The following is a 23732-nucleotide window of genomic DNA, read 5'->3' as shown; positions in this document are numbered from 1 at the left end:
GAGTGTCAGTGCTGCGGCAATGTGAGATTTTGGGAGCGCTGAGAGAGTGGGCACTGTCAGTGGGCTGAGGGTGTCCACACTTTCAGAGTGACAGCGTTGAGGGAAGGTCAAACCATCGCAGGGTCAGGAATGAGCAATTGCTACATGGTTTCTGCTTCAGTGCTGTGTCAGTAGGCACTGTTGGAAGGTCACTGCTGAGGGAATACCCAACTATCGGAGGATCAGTGTGAAGAATTGCTGTACTGTTGGAATGTCAGCCCTGAGGTAGTGGGTACATTAGGACGTCAGTGTTGAGGCAGCGCCGCACTGGTGGAGACCACGCTGAACGAGTTTGACACTGTCAGAGGGTCACTGCTGAGAAAGTGTCCCATGGTTAGTGGGACAGTGCTGAAGGAACTCCGCATTGCCGGAAGCCCAGTTCCCACAGGGCTCACTGTCGGACGGTCAGTGCTGAGGGCGTGTCGTACTGTTGAAGTGTCAGTGCTGAGGCAGCTCTACAGTGTCATAGGACCAGTGTGGAGCGAGTGCCGCACTGTGGGAGGTTCAGCACTGAGGAAGTGCCGCAATTGTGGACTGTTCGAGTGTCAGTGATGAGGAAGTGTCACACTGTCGGAATGTCTGAGCTGAAGGGTGCCACACTGTCAGAGGGTCAGTGCTGAGGGAGATTTGCACTGTCGGAGGAGTGCTGAGGAAGTGCCGTACTGGTAGACGGTTAGTGCAGAGGGAGAAGGCACTGTCGCTGGATCAGTGCTGTAGAATTGCTGCACTGTTGGATTGTCAGCGCTGAGGCAGTGGGTACTCCAGGACGGTCAGTGCTGAGGGAGCGCCGCACTGGAGGGGGACCACGCTGAAATAGTTGGACACTGTCAGAGGGTCAGTGCTGAGAAAGTGTCCCACGGTTGGTGGGACAGTGCTGCAGGAACTCTGCATTGTCTGAGGCCCAGTGCTTACAGGGCTCACATTCGGATGGTAACTGCTGAGGGCGTGCCGCAATGTTGAAGGGTCAGTGCTGAGGCAGTTCCGCACTGTCATAGGGTCAGTGCTGAGCGAGTGGCACACTGTGAGAGGTTCCGCACTGTGGAAGTGCTGCACTGTTGGAGTGTCAGAGCTGAGGGAGTGCTACACTGTTCGAGTCCCAGCGCTGAGAAAATGTCAAACTGTCGGACTGTCTGATCTGAGGGAGTGACACAATGTCAGGGGGTCAATGCTGAGCGAAATGTGCCCTGTCGGATGGAGTGCTGAGGAAGTCCCGTACTGCTAGGCGGTCAGTGCTCATGGAGCGCTGCACTGTGGGAGGGTGAGTGCTAAAGGAGTGGGCAATGTCGAAAGGTCAGCAGTGAGTGATTGGGCATCGTCAGCGACTCAGTGCTGAGGTAGTGGAAATATCGTCGGGTCAGCTTTGAGGGAACATTGCACTGTTGGAGGGCCAGCGCTGAAGGAGCATTGCACTCTCAGAAGGTCAGTGCTGAGGTAGCGTTGCACTGTTGGAGGGTCAGTGCTGAGGGTACTCAGCACTATTGGGCAGTCAGTTCTGAGGGAGCGCCACAGTGTCGGAGGGTCAATGCTGAGTGAACGCTGCAGTGTCGGTGTCAGTACTGAGGGAGTGCAGCACTGTCAGAGGGTCAGTTCTCTGGGAGTGCTGCACTGTTGGAGGATCAAGGTTGAGGGTGTGTCACACTGTGAGAGGGTCATTGCTGACTGAAATCCTCACTGTTGGAGTTTCACTACTGAGGGTCGGAAGGTGAGTGCTGAGCGACTTGGCACTGTCAGAAGTTCAGTGCTGAGGCAGTGGGCACTGTTGGAGGGTCGGTGCTGAGTGATTAGGCACTGTCAGATGGTCAGCACTGAGGGTGATGGTACTATCAGATGGTCAGGGCTGTGAGAGCTCCACACTATTGGAGTGACCGTGCTCTGGGAGGTGGGTGAAACCATTTAGTTGTTTACCACAGAGGGCTGATGATGCTGGGTTATTCAAAATATTGAAGACTGACAAAGAGAGAGTGATTCATAAACAGTGAGGGAATTGGGGGTTAATGGGGGAAAACAGGGAAGGTGCAGCAGTGGTTAGTCAGATCAGGTGTGGTCCCATTAAATGTCACAACAGAATGTGATGTCCTGAAAGGCTCACCTCTGCTCCTGTGGTGGGAAATATTCTCTTGATTTCTGTCTACCAGGAATGTGTGTAGCAATTTCAGTCAGTGGTTAGCACTGCTGACTCGCAGAGCCAGGCATACGGGTGACTGTCAGATTCGAACTTGCAGATTCTCCCTGTGTCAGCATGGGTTTCCTCCGGCTGCTGCTGTTTCCTCACACAGTTCAAAGATGTGCAAGCTCAGGTGGACTGTGGACGTGCACTTCGGAGTAAAGAAGGCGAAGCAGGGGATATAATCCTGACGTATGAGCAAGGAAAATGTTTCATAGGAAAATCTACTGGAAAAAATCAGTGAGAGCAGAATCCAGAATCAGAAGTGCAAATCGGTGTGAAGGCTGTCGAAAAAGAAACCAGACAGCAACAGTGAAAAAGTGAGAGACAGACAGAGACGGCAAGAGAGATCGAGAGCAAGAGACAGTGTGTGAAAACATCAAAGAGAGGAATGAGAGAGAATAAGAGAATTGTAGAGAGCCAGACAGCGAAACAAAGAGCACGACAGACAGAGACAGAAAGTCAGAACGTTTGAGAGAGTAAGAAACTACGGGAAGAATGACAGACACGGAAAGTTAAAGATACAAGGAATTCAGAGAGAGTGAGACGCGGTAAGTGAAAGGGAGCGACTCATATTGTTACATAGTAAGTGAGACTGAGTTGAGAGAAAGTGATTGAGTCAGTGTGAGTAACTGTGAGAAGCAACAGTGAAAGAGATGAGAGAATGAGAAATACATATAGAATTAAGCATAGATGTTAACGGAGTGACAGCAAGAGTGCCAGAGAGACTGTGAAAGACAAAGATTCAGCAATATATGAGAGAAAAGAGAAATTATGAGAGAAATGAGCGAGTGAAAGTCAGAAAGACAGGGACATACAAACAGAGCAAGATAGAATGACAGAGTGAGAAAGATGAGAAGGTGTGAGACAGCAAGACAGAGGTACAGGCACAGTAAGAAAGAAAAAGAGAGTGACAGCCAGAGGCAGTGAGCAATAAAACAGGGAATCATAATGTGAGAGAAAGACAGAGAGTGAGAGACATAAGAATGACATAGTGAGAGTGAAATAGAAACATAATTGACAGTATGAGGTCAAGACAGAAACAAAATGAGAGACAGAGAGAGACGTTGGGAGTCTTTGCCGATATTGACAGTCCGATTGTTCCTACTATCTTTCTGTTACCAGTTTGGAAGGCCACGGCTCTCGCTTGCCACTTGACATGGGACTGTTAGAGACCATTCCCATGGAAGTTGGTTTGTAAACAGTGTCATATTCGCTCTGCCCTCTCCAGGCTCAGAGGAGCTGACCACAGGATGAAGGGAGTATTCCTATTCCCCTTGCTTGAACTCCTGGACCTGTTTCTGTCTCGGGCCGGTCTTTAGCCACAGAGGAAATTCATCGAACAAGGTGAGTCGCTACCGCGTGGGGGGATGTGGGTGGGAGGTTATCGAAAGTCTGGCTCTCGGATTGAAAGTACACTGCTGGCTTTAGCTGATTTCACACAGCCCCGATGGCCCCAGGCACCCTCCATTCCCTGTCAGTCCCTCTCTGATACTGCCTTTTCCTAGCTTGGCACTGAGGCTTTGTGGAACAGAGAAACAAACAAATAGACACACAGCCAGAGAGAAACACACACACACACACAACCAAAAGCATATCACCTGAGAGCAGGAGTCGGCCGATTCCGTACCTCAATATGCTGAAAGGTGATCATCTCACTCAACGTCAATTTCCCATTTGCAACGCACACCCTTGATGCCTTTAAAACTACAAAATAAAAACTCTTTCTCCTGCGCATCAGCACAAGTCTCTGTGACACTCTAGCATCCACCCACATATGCTGGCACATCCTACCGTTCAGGCACAGCCTGTGTGAATAGATAGCAATCATTGAATTCCATATCCGCGTTGGAGCTTTACAACAGAGCAAGTCGGAGACACAGGTTTGTCAGGCGCGCTGTGGAGCAGGTTTAGAGGGTTATTTTATGGACGTAGTGGTAGACTCCAAATGCCTCACATCCACACTCTGTCCGAACCTAGAAAAAAGATGCAGAGTCAAAAACTTTTCATGAGTGTGTGTTTGCAGAGACGAAAGTCTTACGTGCGCGATCCCCATGACCGTATTGGCTCCCACTTCCGGCTGTTCAGGTTTCACCATCAGTAATTCTGACGTGGTGTGCGAGTGGGTTGAGAAGAATCCTGGTTAATCCTCGGCCTCGCTGGTTTCGTTCGCAGATACTAGAGCCACATGTGAAGTGTTGAGAGGCCTGTGCCGAGAGCAGACCTGCCGAGGAGACGAGCTGAAGATCAGAGCTAACTGCTACCGGGGCACCCTTTGATGCCGGGCGAAGGAGTTGGTGATGTTGGATCTGCTGATGACCCAGATGCTCCATCTTCCATCTGTGAAAGTGCAATGGCCTGGATATGGTGGGATCGTGGAGATGGCACTCCCAGCTCCCAAGCATTCCATTTTTACACAGCTTAGCTTGGTACTCAAGACTCCTACAGCCTTATTACCCTGCCATCTGTCATACTGGCAATACATATTGAGGATAGTGCCTGTCAATCGATCTCTTCCTCTTTCTCTGTGTCTTATTGATCAATTCTGAATGTTCAAAGGTGGGGAAGGATTGGATATGAGCACATGCAACGACACACCCTCACACATCCACCCACATCTACACACACACACCCATACATACACACACACGCGCTAACACAAACTCGCACAAACACACACCAGTACCCACATGCACACGCATATCCACTCACACACACGCAGACACACCAACACATACACGCACTCACAAACACAAACTCACACACGCACCCACATATGGTCACACCGACACCCACACACATGTCCCCTCAAACATCGACAACTGCACACACACTCACACACACATTCACACATTTTCAAACACATCCACATGCACACAGACACAAACACACACACAGACAAACACACCGCACAGACACGCACACACACGCCCACACACACCAACGCACATGCACTCAAATGTACACACAGACACATTCACACACACAGACACATCCACCTACCCAGATGCACACACACACAGGCAAGTGCGTGCGCAACCACCCACCCACACACAAACACCCACAAGCGCATGCACACATTCACAAACACACACCTACAGACACACAACTGCACACCCACACACATCCCTCACACACAAACACACAAATACAAATTCACACACACCCCCACGCCCAATGACACACACCGTCACACATCCACGCACTCACCTACACACAACCACATACACACCCATATTCACATCCACTCATCCACAGCCAATTACGGACACACACCCACACGCACCACAACACCACACACGCTACACACACGTACACACTAAACACCCATACATACCCACACACATAGCCACACAGACTCACGCAAACTGACACGCATTCACCCACACACACACACACACACAGACACCGCAACCCCGCACACTCCACACGTACAGAACACACAGTCATTGTCATACACCTATTAAACCCACACCATCCCACACTCACACGTACAACCCAACAAACGCACATCCACCCACATGCATCCACACACGCACACACAGTTGTATCCGTGGTGTAGAATTGATGGAAATCATCCCCCAAATGCTACATGTTGGAAGGAGATGCAAGGGGACTAAGGATAGATCGTTTTTGCTACTCTATTGAAAATGATTGTGTAAATCATCTTTTGAAAATACTTAACACTCTGATTGATAGTTTTCCGTCTGTAAAGGGTGATTTTTTTACAAATTCTGGGACTACGATTTGCTGATGGTACGACGACACTGCTCAACCATGTTTCACTTACATGTCAGTAGACGTTAGACAGGCTGAATGGACATCCCCGCGCCAATCATTATTGTGGCAGACTCTTCACTCAGAGATGTATCCGGTAAAAGAAAAAATATTATGTATTTTGTTGGAAACAAACATTTCCAGCGGCATCAAGGTTGCAAGGATGAAAAGCATTGTTTCCCCCACCTTACACTGTGCTCCTCGGATGAGCCCTTTATGTGAGATTTCAGATGATTCTATAATGTAGCAGGTGGGAGACATGGCACTCATCTCAGCTGGCCACAACTGCGGGAAATGCACCCAACTCTAGCTCTTTGAAAACCGTGTGAGGGAATTTGAGCTGGAGCTGGATGAACTACGGATCATTCAGGAGGCTGAGGGCGTAATTGAGAGGAGTTGCCGGGAGTTGGTCAGTCCCAAGGCTCAGGACAATTATAGATGGATTACAGTTAGTGGGAGGAAAGGGGACAGACAGACAGTGCAGAGATCCCCTGTGGACATTCCCCTCAGCAATAAGTATACCGTTTTGGATGCTGCTGGGGGGAGTGACCTACTAGAGGAAAGTCATAGGAGTCAGTTCTCTGGCACTGAGCCTGACACTGTGGCAAAGAATGTAAGGGGGAAGAATAGAAAAGTATTCGTTGTAGGGGACTCGATAGTTAAGAGAATCGACAGGCGATTTTGTGGTCAGGATCGGGATTCCCGGAAGGTATGTTGCCTCCCTGGTGCCAGGATCCGGATGCCTCTGATTGAGTGTATAAGGTTCTAAAAGGTGAGAGCGAACAGCCAGAAATCGTGTTACATAGTGGCACTAATGATAGAGCCAGAAAAAGGATTGAGAATATAAAAAGTGTTTTCAGGGTGTTAGGATGGAATCTGCAAAGGAAGACGAACAGAGTAGTGTTCTCTAATTTGCTACCAGTGCCACGAGATAACAAGGCGAGGAACAGGGAGCGGGCGCAGCCTAACACGTGGCTGCGTAGCTGGCGTATTAGGGAGGGCTTCAGATATGTAGATAATTGGGATGCCTTCTGGGGAAGGTGGGACCTGTACAAGAAGGACGGTTTGCATCTGAACTGGAAGGGGACCAATGTCCTGGATGGAAGGTTTGATGGAACAGTTCGAGAGGTTTTATACAACTATGGCAGGGGGATGGGAACCTGAGCTGTATACCGGAGGTGAGAGTTGATTCAGATGAGGCAATAGCAAGAGGTAAACCAGCTAGTGGGAAGGATTTTCCTGGAAAGGAACCAAGGAATCAGTTAAAGTGTGTTTGTTTTAACGCAAGAAATATCAGGAATAAAAGTGACGAGCGTAGAGCATGGATCAGTACCGGGTGTTATAATGCTGTGCCATAACACAGACATGGGTTTCTCAGGGGCAGGAATGGTTGCTGGAAGTTCAAGGGTTTAGAGCATTTAAAAAGAATAGGGAGGGGCGAAAAGACGAGGGGATGTAGCACTACTAATCAGAGAGGGAAACACAGCTACGGAATCTTCCATTGTCGAGGAAGATCTGCCTCCCGAGTGAGTATGGGTGGCAATTAGGAACACCAAGGCAGCAGGCACCTCGTCAGGGGTTTACTACAGGCCCCCGAATAGCAGCAGGGAGATGGAAGAAAGCATAGGTCGGCAGATTTTGGAAACGTGTGGACGTCATACGGTTGTTGTAATGGGTCTCTTTAACTTTCCCAATATTGATTGGAACCTCCTTCGAGCAGAAGATTTGAATGGTGCAGTTTTAGTAAGGTGTGTTGAGGAGGGTTTCCTAACTCGGTACGTTGAGAGGCCGTCGAGGGGAGAGGCCATTCCAGAGTTGGTGCTCGGAAAAGAGCCGGGGCAGGTATCAGATCTTGTGGTAGGAGAGAATTTTGCTGATAGTGACCACAACTGCCTCACATTCTACATTGCTATGGAGAATTAGAGGATTAGGCAAAATGAGAGGATATTTAATTGGGGAAGAGGAAACTATGAGTTAGCGATTAGACATGAGTTAGGAAGCATGGATTGGGAGCAATTATTCCATGGTAAAGGCACTATAGACATGTGGAGACTGTTTAAGGAACAGTTGTCGCCAGTGATGAATAAATATGTCTTTCTGAGACAGGCACGAAGGGGTAAGATAAAAGAATCTTGGATGACGAGAGCGGTGGAGCGCCGCGTCAAAAAGAAGGAGGAAGGAGTTAGGAGGTAGCTTACAGAAGGTGGAGTAAGCTGGGGTCAAGCTCAACTCTAGAGGAGTACAGGCAGGTGAGGAATGAGCTTAAAAATGGTCTGAGGAGAGCCAGGAGGGGGCACGAGAAAGGCTTGGCAGAACGGATTACGGAGAACACAAAGGCATTTTACAATTACGTGAGGAATAAGAGAATGGTCAAAGAAAGAATAGGGCCGATCAGGGATAGCATAGGGAACTTGTGTGCGGAGTCCGAGGAGGTCGGGGAGCCCTAAATTAGTTTTTTGCTTCTGTCTTTACGAAAGAAACGAACTTTATAGTGAATGAAACGTTTGAAGAGCAGTTGTGCATGCTGGCATGGATAGAGATAGAGCAAGCTGATGTACTGAAAAATTAATCAAACATTAAGACTGACAAGTCGCCAGGCCCAGACCAGCTTTGGAAAACGAGAAATGCAATTGCTTCTCCACTTGCGAAGATCTTTGCATCCTCGCTCTCCACTGGAGTCGTACCTGAGGATTGGAGAGAGGCAAATGTAATTCCTCATTCAAGAAAGCAAATAGGGAAATCCCCGGCCATTACAGACCAGTAAGTCTCACGTCTGTCGTCTGCAAGGTGTTAGAAACGATTCTGAGGGATAGGATTTATGACCATCTGAAGAGCATGGCTTGATTAAATACAGTCAACACGGCTTTGTGAGGGGCAGTCATGCCTCACAAAGCTTATCGATTTCTTTGAGGATGTGACTAGAAAAGTTGAAGAGGGTCGACCTGTGGATGTGGTGTATATGGACTTTAGCAAGGCATTTGATAAGGTTCCCCGTGGAACCTCATTCAGAAGGTCAGGAGGAATGGGATACAGGGGAACATAGCTGTCTCGATACAGAATTGGTTGGCCAACAGAAGACAGCGAGTGGTAGTAGAACTAAAATATACTGCCTGGAAGTCAGTGGTGAGTGATGTTCCACAAGGCTCTGTCCTTGGGTCTCTACTTTTTGTAATTTTTATTAATGACTTGGATGAGGGGATTGAAGAATGGTCAGCAAGTTTACAGACGACACAAAGGTTGGAGGTGTCATTGACAGTATAGAAGGCTGTTGTGGGCTGCAGCGAGACAATTAAAGGATGCAGAGATGGGCTGAGAGGTGGCAGATGGAGTTCAACCTGGATAAATGCGAGGTGATGCATTTTGGAAGTTCGATTTTGAAAGCTGAGTACAGGATTAAGGATAGGATTCTTGGCAGTATGGAGGAACAGAGGGATCTTGGTGTGCAGGTACACAGATTCCTTAACATGGCCACCCACTGGACAGGGTTGTTAAGCAAGCAGGTGGTGTTTTGGCAATCATTAACAGGGGGATTGAGTTTAAGGGTCGTGAGCTGTATAAAACCTTGGTTAGACCGCACTTGGAATACTGAGTCCAGTTCTGGTCGCCCTATTATAGAAAAGATGTGGATGCTTTGGAGAGGGTTCAGAGGAGGTTTACCAGAATGCTGCCTGCTCTGGAGGGTTTATCTTATGAAGAGAGGTTGACTGAGCCGGACTTTTATCATTGGAGAAAAGGAGGAGGAGGGGGACAGAATTGAGGTATACAAGATAATGAGAGGCATAGATAGAGTCGATAGTTTATCTTTGAAAGTTGCCACTCAGGTGGATAGACCTTGGAAGAAGGCCTGTGGTGAAATAGCGTTCATTAGCAGAGGGATTGAATTCAAGAGTCGTGTAGTGATGGTTCAGCTGTACAAGACATTGGTTAGGCCACATTTGGAGTACTGTGTGCGGTTCTGGTCGCCTCACTTTCGGAAAGATGTGGAAGCATTGGAGAGCGTGCAGAGAAGATTTACCAGGATGTTGCCTGGAATGGAGAATATGTCGTACGAGGATAGGTTGAGAGTGCTAGGCGTTTTCTGATTGGACGGTGAAGGATGAGTGGTGACTTGAGAGAGGTTTATAAGATGATCAGAGGAATAGATAGAGTAGACAGTCAGAAACGTTTTCCCCGGGTACAACAGAGTTTTACCAGTGGAAATAAATTTAAGGTGAAGGTTTGAAGATATAGGGGATGTCAGGGGTAGGTTCTTTACCAAGAGAGTGGTGGGGGCATGGAATGCGCTGCCTTTGGGATTGGCAGAGTCAGAATCATTGGCGACCTTTAAGCGGTAATTGGATAGGTACATGGATGGGTGCTTAAACTAGGACAAATGTTCGGCACAACATCGTGTGCCGAAGGGCCTGTTCTATGCTGTATTGTTCTATGTTCTATGTTCTATAGCCAGAGACTATTTCCCAGTGCAGAAATAGCTCACACGATGGGTCATAGTTTTAAGCTGTTTGGAGGAAAGTATAGAGGGGATGTTCGAGGCGAGTTCTTTACACAGAGAGTTATGTGAGCATGGAATGCGTTGCCAGCAGCAGTTGAGGAAGCAAGGTCATTGGGGAGATTTATGAGACTGCTGGACATGCATATGGTCACAGAGATTTGAGGATGCATACATGAGGATCAATGTGTCGGCACAACATCGTGGGCTGAAGGGCCTGTTGTGTGCTGTACTGTTCCAAGTTCTATGTTCTATGTTCTGGGTGGCGGCGCGGTGGTAAGCACTGTTGTCTCACAGCGCCAGAGATCTGGGTTCAATTCCAGCCTCAGGCGATTGACTGTGTGGAGTTTGCACGTTCACCCAGTGTCTGCGTGGGTTTCCTCCGGGTGCTCCGGTTTCCTCCCACAGTCCAAAGGTGTGCAGGTCAGGTAAATTGGCCATGCTAAATTGCCCGTAGTATTAGGTAAGGGGTAAATGTAGGGGTATGGGTGGGTTGCACTTCGCCGGGTCGGTGTGGACTTGTTGGGCTGAAGGGTCTGTTTCCACAATGTAATGTAATCTAATCTAATGTAATCTGTCACGTAATCTAATCTACTATAATGTATTGTCCCACAGGACCTCTGCGGATTGGACTTCAACCGTGGTCATATGAATAGAACAGTTCACTTTGTTGCTTTCATCGATTGAAATCCGAATCATTCTGCATTGCTGCGAAGCTTTCTGCTCACCATATGACAAAATTTAACAGCTACCCACACAATTTAATTTTCGTTACGGATTGGCCCACGCCTAGTGATGCAGTCACAGATCTCTCACGATCACCTTGGCACCAGTAGTTACTCCGTCAGTAGTAAAATGAGCACTTACTACAATTCGGATGTTTGTGTGAGCTCTCCGTGAACAAATTGTTTTCCATGAGCAGTCAAAGTGATTTTTAAGTGGTTTTGTTGCTCAGAATTCTGGGATGCACTTGGCCTGCCTTAGATAACAGGTTTTCTATTCTCCTCCCTTTTCACGGTTGTCTCTCTTTCTCTCTCTGACTTTTTCTCTCATCATCCAATTCTGTTCTTTTTCCTCATCCTCTCACTCTCGATACTGTTCCTCTCTATTTCCGATCATTCCCGTTCTCCATCATATTTCTCAATTTCCTCTATCCCCTCTTCTCACCAAATATATCATATCTCTCCTTCTGTATTCACTGAATTCTTTGATTTCTCCAGTTTTCTCTCCTCTTCCTTCGCCTCCATCTCCGATTTGCTCTCTTGTTTCCACTCTCTCCTCATTGTGGGCTTTGTGTGTGAGCGTACACGTATGTCTGTGTGAGAATATGTACGTGTATGTCTGTTTTTACTTGCCATGCGGACACCTAACGTTTCACAACAAGTAATAGATTGAACCTTGGGAGTGCAATTTCAGATAGATACGATAGTAAGGGCTGAGTTTGGAATTCCTGCATCGCAGTTGGGAGGTCATGTTATGGTTGAGCAAGCCATTGTCTCGGCCACTTTTGGAAGATAGTGTGCAATTCCGTTCTGCTTATTATCGGAGGAATGTTGTGAATCTTAAAGGGTTCAGAAAAGATTTATAATGATGTTACTCGGATTGAAGTGTTTGAGGTAGAGCGTGAGGTTAAAACGGCTCGGGCTATTTTTCCGAGAGAGTCAGGAGCTGAGGGATGAACTTAAAAACATTTGCAAATTCATCAGAGACATGGGTAGGGTGAATAGACATGCCTTTTCTCCAGAATTTGGAGTCCAAACAAGTGGGCATTTATTTAACGTGAGAGTAATAACATTTAACAGGGACCTTTTTCACATGGAGTTGGTGCATGTTTGGAATGTGCTGCCAGAGGAAGATCTGTACCGAAGGGTTTGCTTCCACGCTGTACATCTCTATGACTCTGTGATTCTTTGAACCTATGATATTGAACACAGTATCTTATCAAGAGCGAATGAACCGTGAATATCCACCGCTGATGCATTGTTCCCGTAAACAGACAATTAGTGATTGGTGCACACTCAGCACCAGCTCCCTCTTTTGAACTTCACTGGAGGGTGTCATACAGAATCGAGACTACCAGCAGGACAATTTCACTTCGGGGGTAAATATTTAACAAACCGACAATGACTGTTACACGAGTACTCTCTGCTGAAAACTGGCATGGAACCGTGGTGTCATACAATTACCAAGCAATGGCCATCTTAATAAGACACTGAAGAATCACTACCTTTTGATAGCCAATGGCGTTACCATCCCTGATTCCCCCCTCCCCCCTCAACCCATTTATCCGCATCCTGGGGTTACCATTCAGAGCAAATCGCTTTATTGCCTCATGTCATTCAATGGGATTACCATCATCGAATTATCGAATTCCCTAACGATTAACATGCTGATGATTACCATTGAAAGTGAAGCTAATCATTGTCCTTTGAAGTTCAATGATGTCACTATTACAGAATGCTGCCCACCTAACAACATCTTGGGGTTTTCCATTGAGAGTGAAACTAACCATAGCCCCTTGATATTCAATGGCATTACCAACATTGAATTCCCTCCAGATTAAAACCTGGGAGATTACCATTGACCAGAAATTGAACTGGAGTCACCAAATCAGTAGAGTCACTATAAGGGAATCTTGCAGCGATTAACTCACCTCCCGAATCAATTCCTAATGCCGTTCTACCATCGATAAGGCACAAGTTCGGAAAGTAATGCAATACTCTCTAAAGTTCTGAATCAGTGCAACTCCAACAATTATCTCGCCAACATTCGGGCGCTCTACCTGTTTTCCTGATGAAGAGCTTTTGCCCGAAACGTCGATTTTAAGACCATAAGACATAGGAGCGAAAGTAAGGCCATTCGGCCCATCGAGTCCACTCCGCCATTCAATCATGGTTGATGGGCATTTCAACTCCACTTCCCGCATTCTCCCCGTTGTCCTTAATTCCTTGTGACAGCAATAATTTATCAATTTCTGCCTTGAAGACATTTAGCGTCCCAGCCTCCACTGCACTCTGTGGCAATGAATTCCACAGGCCAACCGCTCTCTAGCTGAAGAAATATCTCTGCATTTCTGTTCTGAATTTGTAACATCGGCAAACCTCTCTAGAACGCCCCCAGTCTCTTCATTCAGATCATTTTCCTGTTCCTCGGATGTGCCTGAACTGCTGTAATTTTACAGCATGACTCTTCTCCAGAATATGGTTTTCAGCATCTGCAATAATTGTTTTGACCACGTTCAACAAGCATTCGTCAAACCGAAAAGTGAAATTGCTGGATAACTCTGCAGGTCTGGCACCAGGTGCGAGACGAAAACAGAACGAATGTTTCGAGAACCCATTTCCAGGTCCCCCCTTCCTCTGCTTGAAAGGCACAGTAGCAGTAATGCGTATCAATTACAAAAGGGATTGAATTCTCTAAAGATCTTCAGGCAGCACTTTCCAAACACGGGGCGGTTTGGTTGATTGGTGGCCCAACATTTCAACTCCCCCTCCCACTCTGCCGAGGACATGGAGGTCCTGGGCCTCGTTCACCGCTGCTCACTCACCACCAGACGCCTGGAGGAAGAACGCCTCATCTTCTGCCTCGGAACACTTCAACCCCAGGGCATGAATGTGGACTTCGCCAGCTTTCTCATTTTCCCTTCCCCCAATTCATCCTAGTTTCAAACTTCCAGCCCGCACTATCCCCTTGACCTGTCCGGACCTGTCCGACCTGCCGAGTTCCTTTTCCACCTATCCACTCCACCCTCTCCTCCTTGACCTATCACCTTCATCTCCTCTAACCACTCACCTGTTGTACTCTATGATACTTTCTCCCCACCCCCACCCCCACCCTCCTCTAGCTTATCTCTCCAGGCTTCAGGCTCTCTGCATTTATTCCTGATGAAGGGCTTTTGCCTGAAACGTCGATTTTGCTGCTCGTCGGATGCTGTGCTCTTCCAGCACCACTGATCCAGAATCTGGTTTCCAGCATCTGCAGTCATTGTTTTTACCCTAGAGAGTGTTACTGAGTTAAGAGACATTGGAGTGCAGGGTGAAAGCTCCTTGAAACTGGAGTCGCAGGTCGATAGCATGATGAAGAAGGCGTTTGGTACGCTTTCCTTTATTGCTCAGAGCATTGAATAGAGGAGTTGGGAGGTCATGTTGCCGCATTAAAGGACATTGGTTAGGTTTCGTTTGGAATATTGCGGTCAATTCTGCTCTCCATCCTATGGTGAGGAATTCGGGGAAATGGAAAGGGTTCACAAAAGACGTATGAAGATGTTGCCAGGGTTGGAGGTTTCTGAACTATGGGGAGGGGTTGAATGGGCTGGAGCAGTTTCCCCTGAAGAGTCGGAGGCGCATAGAAGTTTAGAAAATCATGAGGGGTATAGATATGGTAAATATCTATTTACCAAAGGTGGGGAGTCTAGAACTGGAGGGTATAGGTTAAGTTTGAAAGAGGAAAAGGGTAAAAGAAACTAAGGCACAACATTTTCAAGCAGTGGGCATATCTATATATCGAATGAGCTGCCAGAGGAAGTGGTGGTGGCTCGTACAGTTGGAACATTTAAAAGGCACGTGGATAGATATATGAGTACGAAGGGTTTTGATTGATATGGGCCGGGTGATGGCAGGTGGGGTTAGATTGGATTGGGATATCTGATTTGCATGGAAGTGGTGGACCGAAGCATCCGTTTCCATGCTGTACATCACTATGACTCTCTGACTATTTCAGCATCTAAAGCATTTTGATGTACCAGGGAAACAGAAAGAGAGAGAGGGGGATTTTCAGAGACAGCAAGAGGTAAAAATGTAAAACAGAGAGAAAGCCAACTCATGTATCTTCAGGAAAGAGAAAGAGAGATACAATGACAAAAAGCAGATATGAAAAGGATGTGGAACGGGGGGGGGGGGGGGGGGGGTGGAAGAGAGAGGGAGAGAGATTCACGGAGAGGTCTGTGAGCAGATGTACGGTTAGGCATGGAGGGAGATCGCGATAGTTAGGGAGAGAAAGAGAGATGCAAACAGATGGTGAATGCGTGAACAGTGAGATCAGGATAAATGAGAAAACAGACTACAAAGAAATGAAGGGTGGAGCTTTCTTACCGTGACGTGGAGCAGCAATAAATTGCCGATGTGACACTGTTGAAGCAGTGGAAGAAATGAATGCACAGCAAGATCAAACAATGAACATCCTGTCGTGATGAGCAAGATCTGTTGCACTGATGCATTCTGTGTCTAAATGTTAAATGCTAGCTGAAAGAAATACGGAAAATCAGCAAAGGAGCAGGATGTACTCCGGTTGATGCAAATTGAAGATCCATGGTCAAGGTTGCCTCGTTTGGTTTCTTCTGAGAACCTTTGACGAGCTCAAACAGCAAGACTCCATAAGTGATATCTATTGGAGCAAATCCTTCCAGTAACCCCTTGCTTCATCCGATAGCACAACCCAAAGTGGAGGTTTGAAGCTAATTTTGAAATGTATAAATTAAGCGAAATCTGCTTGAACAGACATAGGTTGGGTTCTGCCAAATTCAATGAAAGGACATGGAAGGGAATTATCTTTCAGTTCTCGATGATCCACGCACTGGAATCCTTGATCTCAGAGTCTAGTTGTTGGTCAGTGAGTGAGTGATGGCTCTTGATGGGGTCCCACATTTTTGACTGGGCACAGAAAAGCACAAAGTGAAACGCGTAGAGCTTTGTGTATCAGTGTCGTCAGAGCTTCATAGCTGAGAGGAAGCAACATTGGCCTTTCTCTCCTGCGGCTTCAAAGAATTTCTCCTCTTTGGCTGGGAGGGAAGTTAAAAGGGAAATCATAGTCATATTACCTTTAAGCTCAGCCTTTGGACAGTTGGATTAGTACTGAGAAAGGGGGGAGGCTGCAGAAGGATCAAGACAGTTTGGAGGAGTGCTCCAGGAAATGGCTGATGGAATTCAATGTGAGCAAATGCGAGGTCTTGCACTTTGGAAATAATAATATAAGCATGGATTACTTTCTAAATGGTAAGAAAATATGTAAATCGAAAGTACAGAGGAATCTGGGAGTGCTAGTTGAGGATTCTCTAAAGGTAAACATGAAGGTTGAGTCCGTGATTAAGAAAGCGAATGCAATGTTGTCAATTATCCCGAGAGGGTTCGAATATAAAAGCACTGATGTGCTACTGAGACTTTATAACGCTCTGGTTAGGCCCCATTTTGATTACTGTGTCCAGTTTTGGTCCCCACACCTCAGGAAGGACATGCTGGCACTGGAGCGTGTCCAGCGGATATTCACACGGATGATTCCTGGAAAGGTACGTCTAACATACGAGGAACGGCTGAGGATATTGGGATTGTATTCATTGGAGTTTAGAAGATTAAGGGGAGATCTAATAGAAACATAACAAGATAATACATGGCTTGGAGAGGGTGGAGGCCAGGAAATTGTTTCCATTAGGCGAGGAGACTAGGACCCGTGGACACAGCCTTAGAATTAGAGGGGGTAAATTCAGAACAGAAATGCGGAGACATTTCTTCAGCCAGAGAGTGGTGGGCCTGTGGAATTCATTGCCACAGAGTGCAGTGGAGGCTGGGACGCTAAATGTCTTCAAGGCAGAAATTGATAAATTATTGATGTCACAAGGAATTAAGGGCCACGGGGAGAATGCTACGGGGTGTAACTGGAGTTGAAATGCCCATCAGCCATGATTGAATGGCGGAGTGGACTCGATGGGCCGAATGGCCTTACTTCCGCTCCTATGTCTTATGGTCTTAAAATCGATGTTTCGGGCAAAAGCTCTTCATCAGGAAAACAGGTAGAGCGCCCGAATGTTGGCGAGATTAATGAGAGGAGGATTGAATGTGGTGTCAGCCAGTCGAACTGATATACCTGTGATTATGTTGACTCTCTGGAGTACTGTTGGCGTTGGAATCATTCAGATCTTTAGAGAATATTTCATTACTTTCCGAACGTGTGCCTTATCGATGGTAGAACGGCATTAGGAAGTGATTCGGGAGGTGAGTTAATCGCTGCAAGATTCCCTTATAGTGACTGTACTGATTTGGTGACTCCAGTTCAATTTCTGGTCAATGGTAATCCCCCAGGTTTTATTCTGGAGGGAATTCAATGTTGGTAATGCCATTGAATATCAAGGGGCTATGGTTAGTTTCACTCTCAATGGAAAACCCCAAGATGTTGTCGGGTGGGCAGCATTCTGTAACAGTGACATCATTGAACTTCAAAGGACAATGATTAGCTTCCCTTTCAATGGTAATCATCAGCATATTAATCGTCAGGGAATTCGATGATGGTAATCCCATTGAATGACATGAGGCAATAAAGCGATTTGCTCTCAATGGTAACCCCAGGATGTGGTTAGATGGTTTGAGGGGGATGGGCGGAATCAGGAATAGTAACGCCATTGGCTATCAAAGGTAGTGATTCTTCAGTGTCTTATTAAGATGGCCATTGCTTGGTAATTGTATGACACCACGGTTCCTTGCCGGTTTTCAGCAGAGAGTACTCGTGTAACAGTCATTGTCGGTTTGTTAAATATTTACCTCCGAAGTGAAATTGCCCTGCTGTCAGTCTCGATTCTGTATGACACCCTCCAGTGAATATCAAAAGGGTGAGCTGGGGCTGAGTAAGCACCAATCAATAATTGTCTGTTTACGGGAACAATGCATCAGCGGTGGATGTTGACTTTTCATTCGCTCTTGATAAGATACTTGATAAGATAATATCATAGGTTCAAAAAATCACAGAGTCATAGAGAAGTACAGCATGGAAGCAAACCCTTCGGTACAGATCTTCCTCTGGCAGCACATTCCAAACATGCACCAACTCCATGTGAAAAAGGTCCCTGTTAAATGTTATTACTCTCACATTAAATAAATGCCCACTTGTTTGGACTCCAAATTCTGGAGAAAAGGCATGTCTATTCATCCTACCCGTGTCTCTGATGAATTTGCAAAAGTTTTAAAGTTCATCCCTCAGCTCCTGACTCTCTACAAAAAATAGCCCGAGCCGTTTTAACCTCGCGCTCTCCCTCAAACACTGCAATCCGAGTAACATCCTTGTAAATCTTTTCTGAACCCTTTAAGATTCACAACATTCCTCCGATAATAAGCAGAACGAAATTGCACACTATCTTCCAAAAGTGGCCGAGACAATGGCTTGCTCAACCATAACATGACCTCCCAACTGCAATAATTTATGATGCGATGCTGGAATTCCAAACTCTGCCCTTACTATCCTATCTATCTGAGATTGCACTCCAAAAGTTCAATCTATTACTTGTTATGAAACGTTAGGTGTCCGCATGGCAAGTAAAAACTTACCTGCACATAGATATTCTCACACAGACATACGTGTACGCTCACACACAAAGCCCACAATGAGTACAGAGTGGAAACCAGAGAGCAAATTGGAGATGGAGGCGAAGGAAGAGGAGAGAAAACTGGAGAAATCAAGGAATACAGTAAATACAGAAGGAGAGATATTATATATTTGGTGAGAAGAGGGGATAGAGGAAATTGAGAAATGTGATGGAGAACGGAAATGATCAGATATAGAGAGGAACAGTATCGAGAGTGAGAGGGTGAGGAAAATGAATAAAACTGGATGATGAGAGAAAAAGTCATGTTATCTAAGGCAGGTTAAGGGCATCCCAGAATTCTGAGCAACAACCCTATTTAAAAATCACTTTGACTGCTCATGGCAAACAATTTGTACACGGAGAGCTCACACATTCATCCGAATTGTAGTAAGTGCTCATTTTACTACTGACGGGGTAACTACTGGTGCCAAGGTGACAGTGAGAGATCTGTGACTGCATCACCAGGCGTGGGCCAATCCGTAACGAAAATTAAATTGTGTGGGTAGCTGTTAAATTTTGTCACATGGTGAGCAGAAAGCTTCGCAGCAATGCAGAATGATTCGGATTTCGATCGATGAAAGCAACAAAGTGGACTATTCTATTCATATGACCGCGGTTGGAGCCCAATCCGCAGAGGCCTTGCGGGACAATACATTACAGTACATAGAACATATAACAAAGAACATAGAACTTGGAACAGTACAGCACAGAACAGACCCTTCAGGCCACGATGTTGTGCCGACAAATTGATCCTCATGTGTGCACCCTCAAATTTCTGTGACCAAATGCATGTCCAGCAGTCCCTTAAATGTCCCCAATGACCTTGCTTCCACAACTGCTGCTGGCAACGCATTCCATGCTCACACAACTCTCTGTGTAAAGAACTCGCCTCTAACATCCCCTCTATACTTTCCTCCAAACAAGTTAAAACTATGACCCTTCGTGTTAGCCATTTCTGCCCTGGGAAATAGTCTCTGGCTATAGAACATAGAACGTAGAACATAGAACAAACAGCATAGAACAGGCCCTTCGGCACACGATGTTGTGCCGAACATTTGTCCTAGCTTAAGCACCCATCCAATTGCCGCTTAAAAGTCGCCAATGATTCTGATTCTGCCACTCCCAAAGGCAGCGCATTCCATGCCCCCACCACTCTCTGGGTAAAGAACCTACCCCTGATATCCCCGATACCTTCCAACCTTCACCTTAAATTTATGTCCCCTTGTAACACTCTGTTGTACCCGGGGGAAAAGTTTCTGACTGTCTATTCCATCTATTCCTCTGATCATCTTATAAACCTCTATCAAGTCACCCCTCATCCTTCGCCGTTCCAATGAGAAAAGACCTAGCACTCAACCTATCCTTGAACGACCTATTCTCCATTCCAGGCAACATCCTGGCAACGATCCATTCTCTACACCATCTCCAAAGCTTCCACATCTTCATAAAGTGAGGCGACCAGAACCGCACACAGTTCTCCAAATGTGGCCTAACCAAGGTCTTGTACAGCTGCACCATTACTTCACGACTCTTGAATTCAATCCCTCTGCTCATGAACGCTAATTCACCATAGGCCTTCTGACAAGCACTATCCACCTGAGTGGCAACTTTCAAAGATAAACTATCGACTCTGTCTATGCCTCTCATTATCTTGTATACCTCAATTCGGTCCCCCTCCTCCTCCTTTTCTCCAATGAAAAAAGTCCGAGCTCAGTCAACCTCTCTTCATAAGATAAACCCTCCAGTCCAGGCAGCATTCTGGTAAACCTCCTCTGAACCCTCTCCAAAGCATCCACATCTTTTCTATAATAGGGCGACCAGAACTGGACTCAGTATTCCAAGTGTGGTCTAACAAAGGTTTTATACAGCTCACGACTCTTAAACTCAATCCCCCCGTGAATGAAAGCTAAAACACCACATGCTTTCTTAACAACCCTGTCCACTTGGGTGGCCATTTTAAGGGATCTATGTAACTGCACACCAAGATCCCTCTGTTCCTCCACACTGCCAAGAATCCTATCCTTAATCCTGTACCCAGCTTTCAAAATCGACCTTCCAAAATGCATCACCTCGCATTTATCCAGGTTGAACTCCATCTGCCAACTCTCAGCCCATCTCTGCATCCTTTAAATGTCTCGCTGCAGCCTTCTGTACTGCCAATGACACCTCCTACCTTTGTGTCGTCTGTAAACTTGCTGACCCATTCTTCAATCCCCTCATCCACGTCATTAATAAAAATTACAAACAGTCGAGGCCCAAGGACAGAGCCCTGTGGAACACCACTCACCACTGACTTCCAGGCAGAATATTTTAGTTCTACTACCACTCGCTGTCTTCTGTTGGCCAGCTAATTCTGTATCGAGACAGCTAAGTTCCCCTGTATCCCATTCCTCCTGACCTTCTGAATGAGGTTACCACAGGAAACCTTCTCAAATGCCTTGCTAAAGTCCATATAAACCACATCCACAGGTCGACCCTCATCAACTTTTCTAGTCACATCCTAAAAGAACTCTATACGCTTTGTGAGGCATGACTGCCCCTCACAAAGCCGTGTTGACAGTATTTAATCATGCCATGCTCTTCCAGATGGTCATAAATCCTATCCCTCAGAATCCTTTCTAACCCCTTGCAGACGACAGACGTGAGACTTACTGGTCTGTAATTATCGGGGATTTCCCTATTTCTTTTCTTGAAGAGAGTAATTACATTTGCCTCTCTCCAATCCTCAGGTATGCCTCCAGTGGAGAGCGAGGATGCAAAGATCTTCGCAAGTGGAGAAGCAATTGCATTTCTCGATTCCCAAAGCAGCCGAGGACAAATCTGGTCCGGGCCTGGCGACTTGTCAGTCTTAATGTTTGACCACATTTTTAGCACATCAGCTTCCTCTATCTCTATCCTTGCCAGCATGCACACCTGATCTTCAAACGTTTCATTCACTACAAAGTTCATTTCTTTCGTAAAGACAGAAGCAAAAAACTAATTTAGGGCTCCCCGACCTCCTCGGACTCCACACACAAGTTCCCTATGCTATCCCTGATCGGCCCTATTCTTTCTTTGACCATTCTCTTATTCATCACGTAAGTGTAAAGTGACTTTGCGTTCTCCGTAATCCGTTCTGCCAAGCCTTTCTCGTGCCCCCTCCTGGCTCTCCTCAGACCATTTTTAAGCTCATTCCTCGCCTGCCTGTAATCCTCTCGAGCTGAGCTTGACCCCAGCTTTCTCCACCTTATGTAAGCTACCTCCTTCCTCCTTCCTTTTGACGAGACGCTCCGCCGCTCTCGTCATCCAAGATTCTTTTATCTTACCCCTTCTTGCCTGTCTCAGAGGGTCATATTTATTCATCACTCGCGACAACTGTTCCTTAAACAGTCTGCACATGTCTGTACTGCCTTTACAATGGAATAATTGCTCCCAGTCCATGTTTCCTAACTCATGTCTAATCGCAAACTCATAGTTTCCTCTTCCCCAATTAAATATCCTCCCATTTTGCCTAATCCTCTCATTCTCCATAGCTATGTAGAATGTGAGGAAGTTGTGTTCACTATCAGCAAAAGTCTCTCCTCCCACAAGATCTGATACCTGCCCCGGCTCTTTTCCGAGCACCAAGTCTGGAATGGCCTCTCCCCTCGTCGGCCTCTCAACGTACCGAGTTAGGAAACCCTCCTCAACACACCTTACAAAAACTGCACCATTCAAATCTTCTGCTCGAAGGAGGTTCCAATCAATATTGGGAAAGTTAAAGAGACCCATTACAACAACCGTATGACGTCCACACGTTTCCAAAATCTGCCGACCTATGCTTTCTTCCATCTCCCTGCTGCTATTGGGGAGCCCGTAGTAAACCCCTGACGTGGTGACTGCTGCCTTGGTGTTCCTAATTTCCACACATACTCACTCGGGAGGCGGATCTTCCTCGACAATGGAAGCTTCCATAGCTATGATACCGTCTCTGATCAGTAGTGCTACATCCCCTCCTCTTTTCTCCCCTCCTTATTCTTTTTAAATGCTCTAAATCCTTGAACTTCCATGCAACCATTCCTGCCCCTGAGAAACCCATGTCTGTGTTATGGCCACAGCGTTATAGCACCAGGTACTGATCCATGCTCTAAGTTCGTCACTTTTATTCCTGATATTCCTTGCGTTAAAACAAACACACTTTAACTGATTCCTTGGTTCCTTTCCTGGAAAATCCTTCCCACTAGATGGTTTCCCTCTTGCTATTACCTCATCTGCATCAACTCCCACCTCCGGTATACAGCTCAGGTTCCCACCCCCCTGCCATAGTAGTATAAAATCTCTCGAACTACTCGATCATACCTTCCACACAGGACATTGGTCCCCTTCCAGTTCAGATCCAAACCGTCCTTCTTGTACAGGTCCCACCTTCCCCAGAAGGCATCCCAATTATCTACATATCTGAAGCCCTCCCTAATACACCAGCTACGCAGCCACGTGTTAGGCTGCGCCCGCTCCCTGTTCCCCGCCTTGTTATTTCGTGGCACTGGTAGCAAATTAGAGAACACTACTCTGTTCGTCTTGCTTTGCAGCTTCCATCCTAACTCCCTGAAAACACATTTTATATCTTCAATCCTTTTTCTGGCTCTATCATTCGTGCCAATATGTAACACGATTTCTGGCTGTTCGCTCTCACCTTTTAGAACCTTATACACCCAATCTGAGACGTTTCGGACCCTAGCACCAGGGAGGCAACATACCTTCCAGGAATCCCGATCCTGACCACAAAATCTCCTGTCGATTCTCTTAACTATCGCGTCCCCTACAACGAATACTTTTCTATTCTTCCCCCTTACATTCTTTGCCACAGTGTCAGGCTCAGTGCCAGAGAACTGACTACTATGACTTTCCTCTAGTAGGTCATCCCCCCCAGCAGTATCCAAAACGGTGTACTTATTGCTGAG

The 23732-nt window shown here is 46.5% G+C and overlaps 1 pseudogene; it reads left to right on the top strand.

The window, feature by feature from the left end:
• LOC148138208 (uncharacterized) overlaps nt 1-7144 on the top strand; it is a 35925-nt pseudogene extending 28781 nt beyond the window's left edge.
• Nucleotides 7145-23732: the final 16588 nt, after the last annotated feature.

The sequence above is a fragment of the Chiloscyllium plagiosum genome, unplaced genomic scaffold, assembly GCF_037043375.1.
Source record: "Chiloscyllium plagiosum isolate Xiang-an unplaced genomic scaffold, Cpla_swu_hap1 HiC_scaffold_41, whole genome shotgun sequence".
NCBI lineage: Eukaryota > Metazoa > Chordata > Chondrichthyes > Orectolobiformes > Hemiscylliidae > Chiloscyllium > Chiloscyllium plagiosum.
This window is presented reverse-complemented; position numbering and strand designations above follow the sequence as displayed.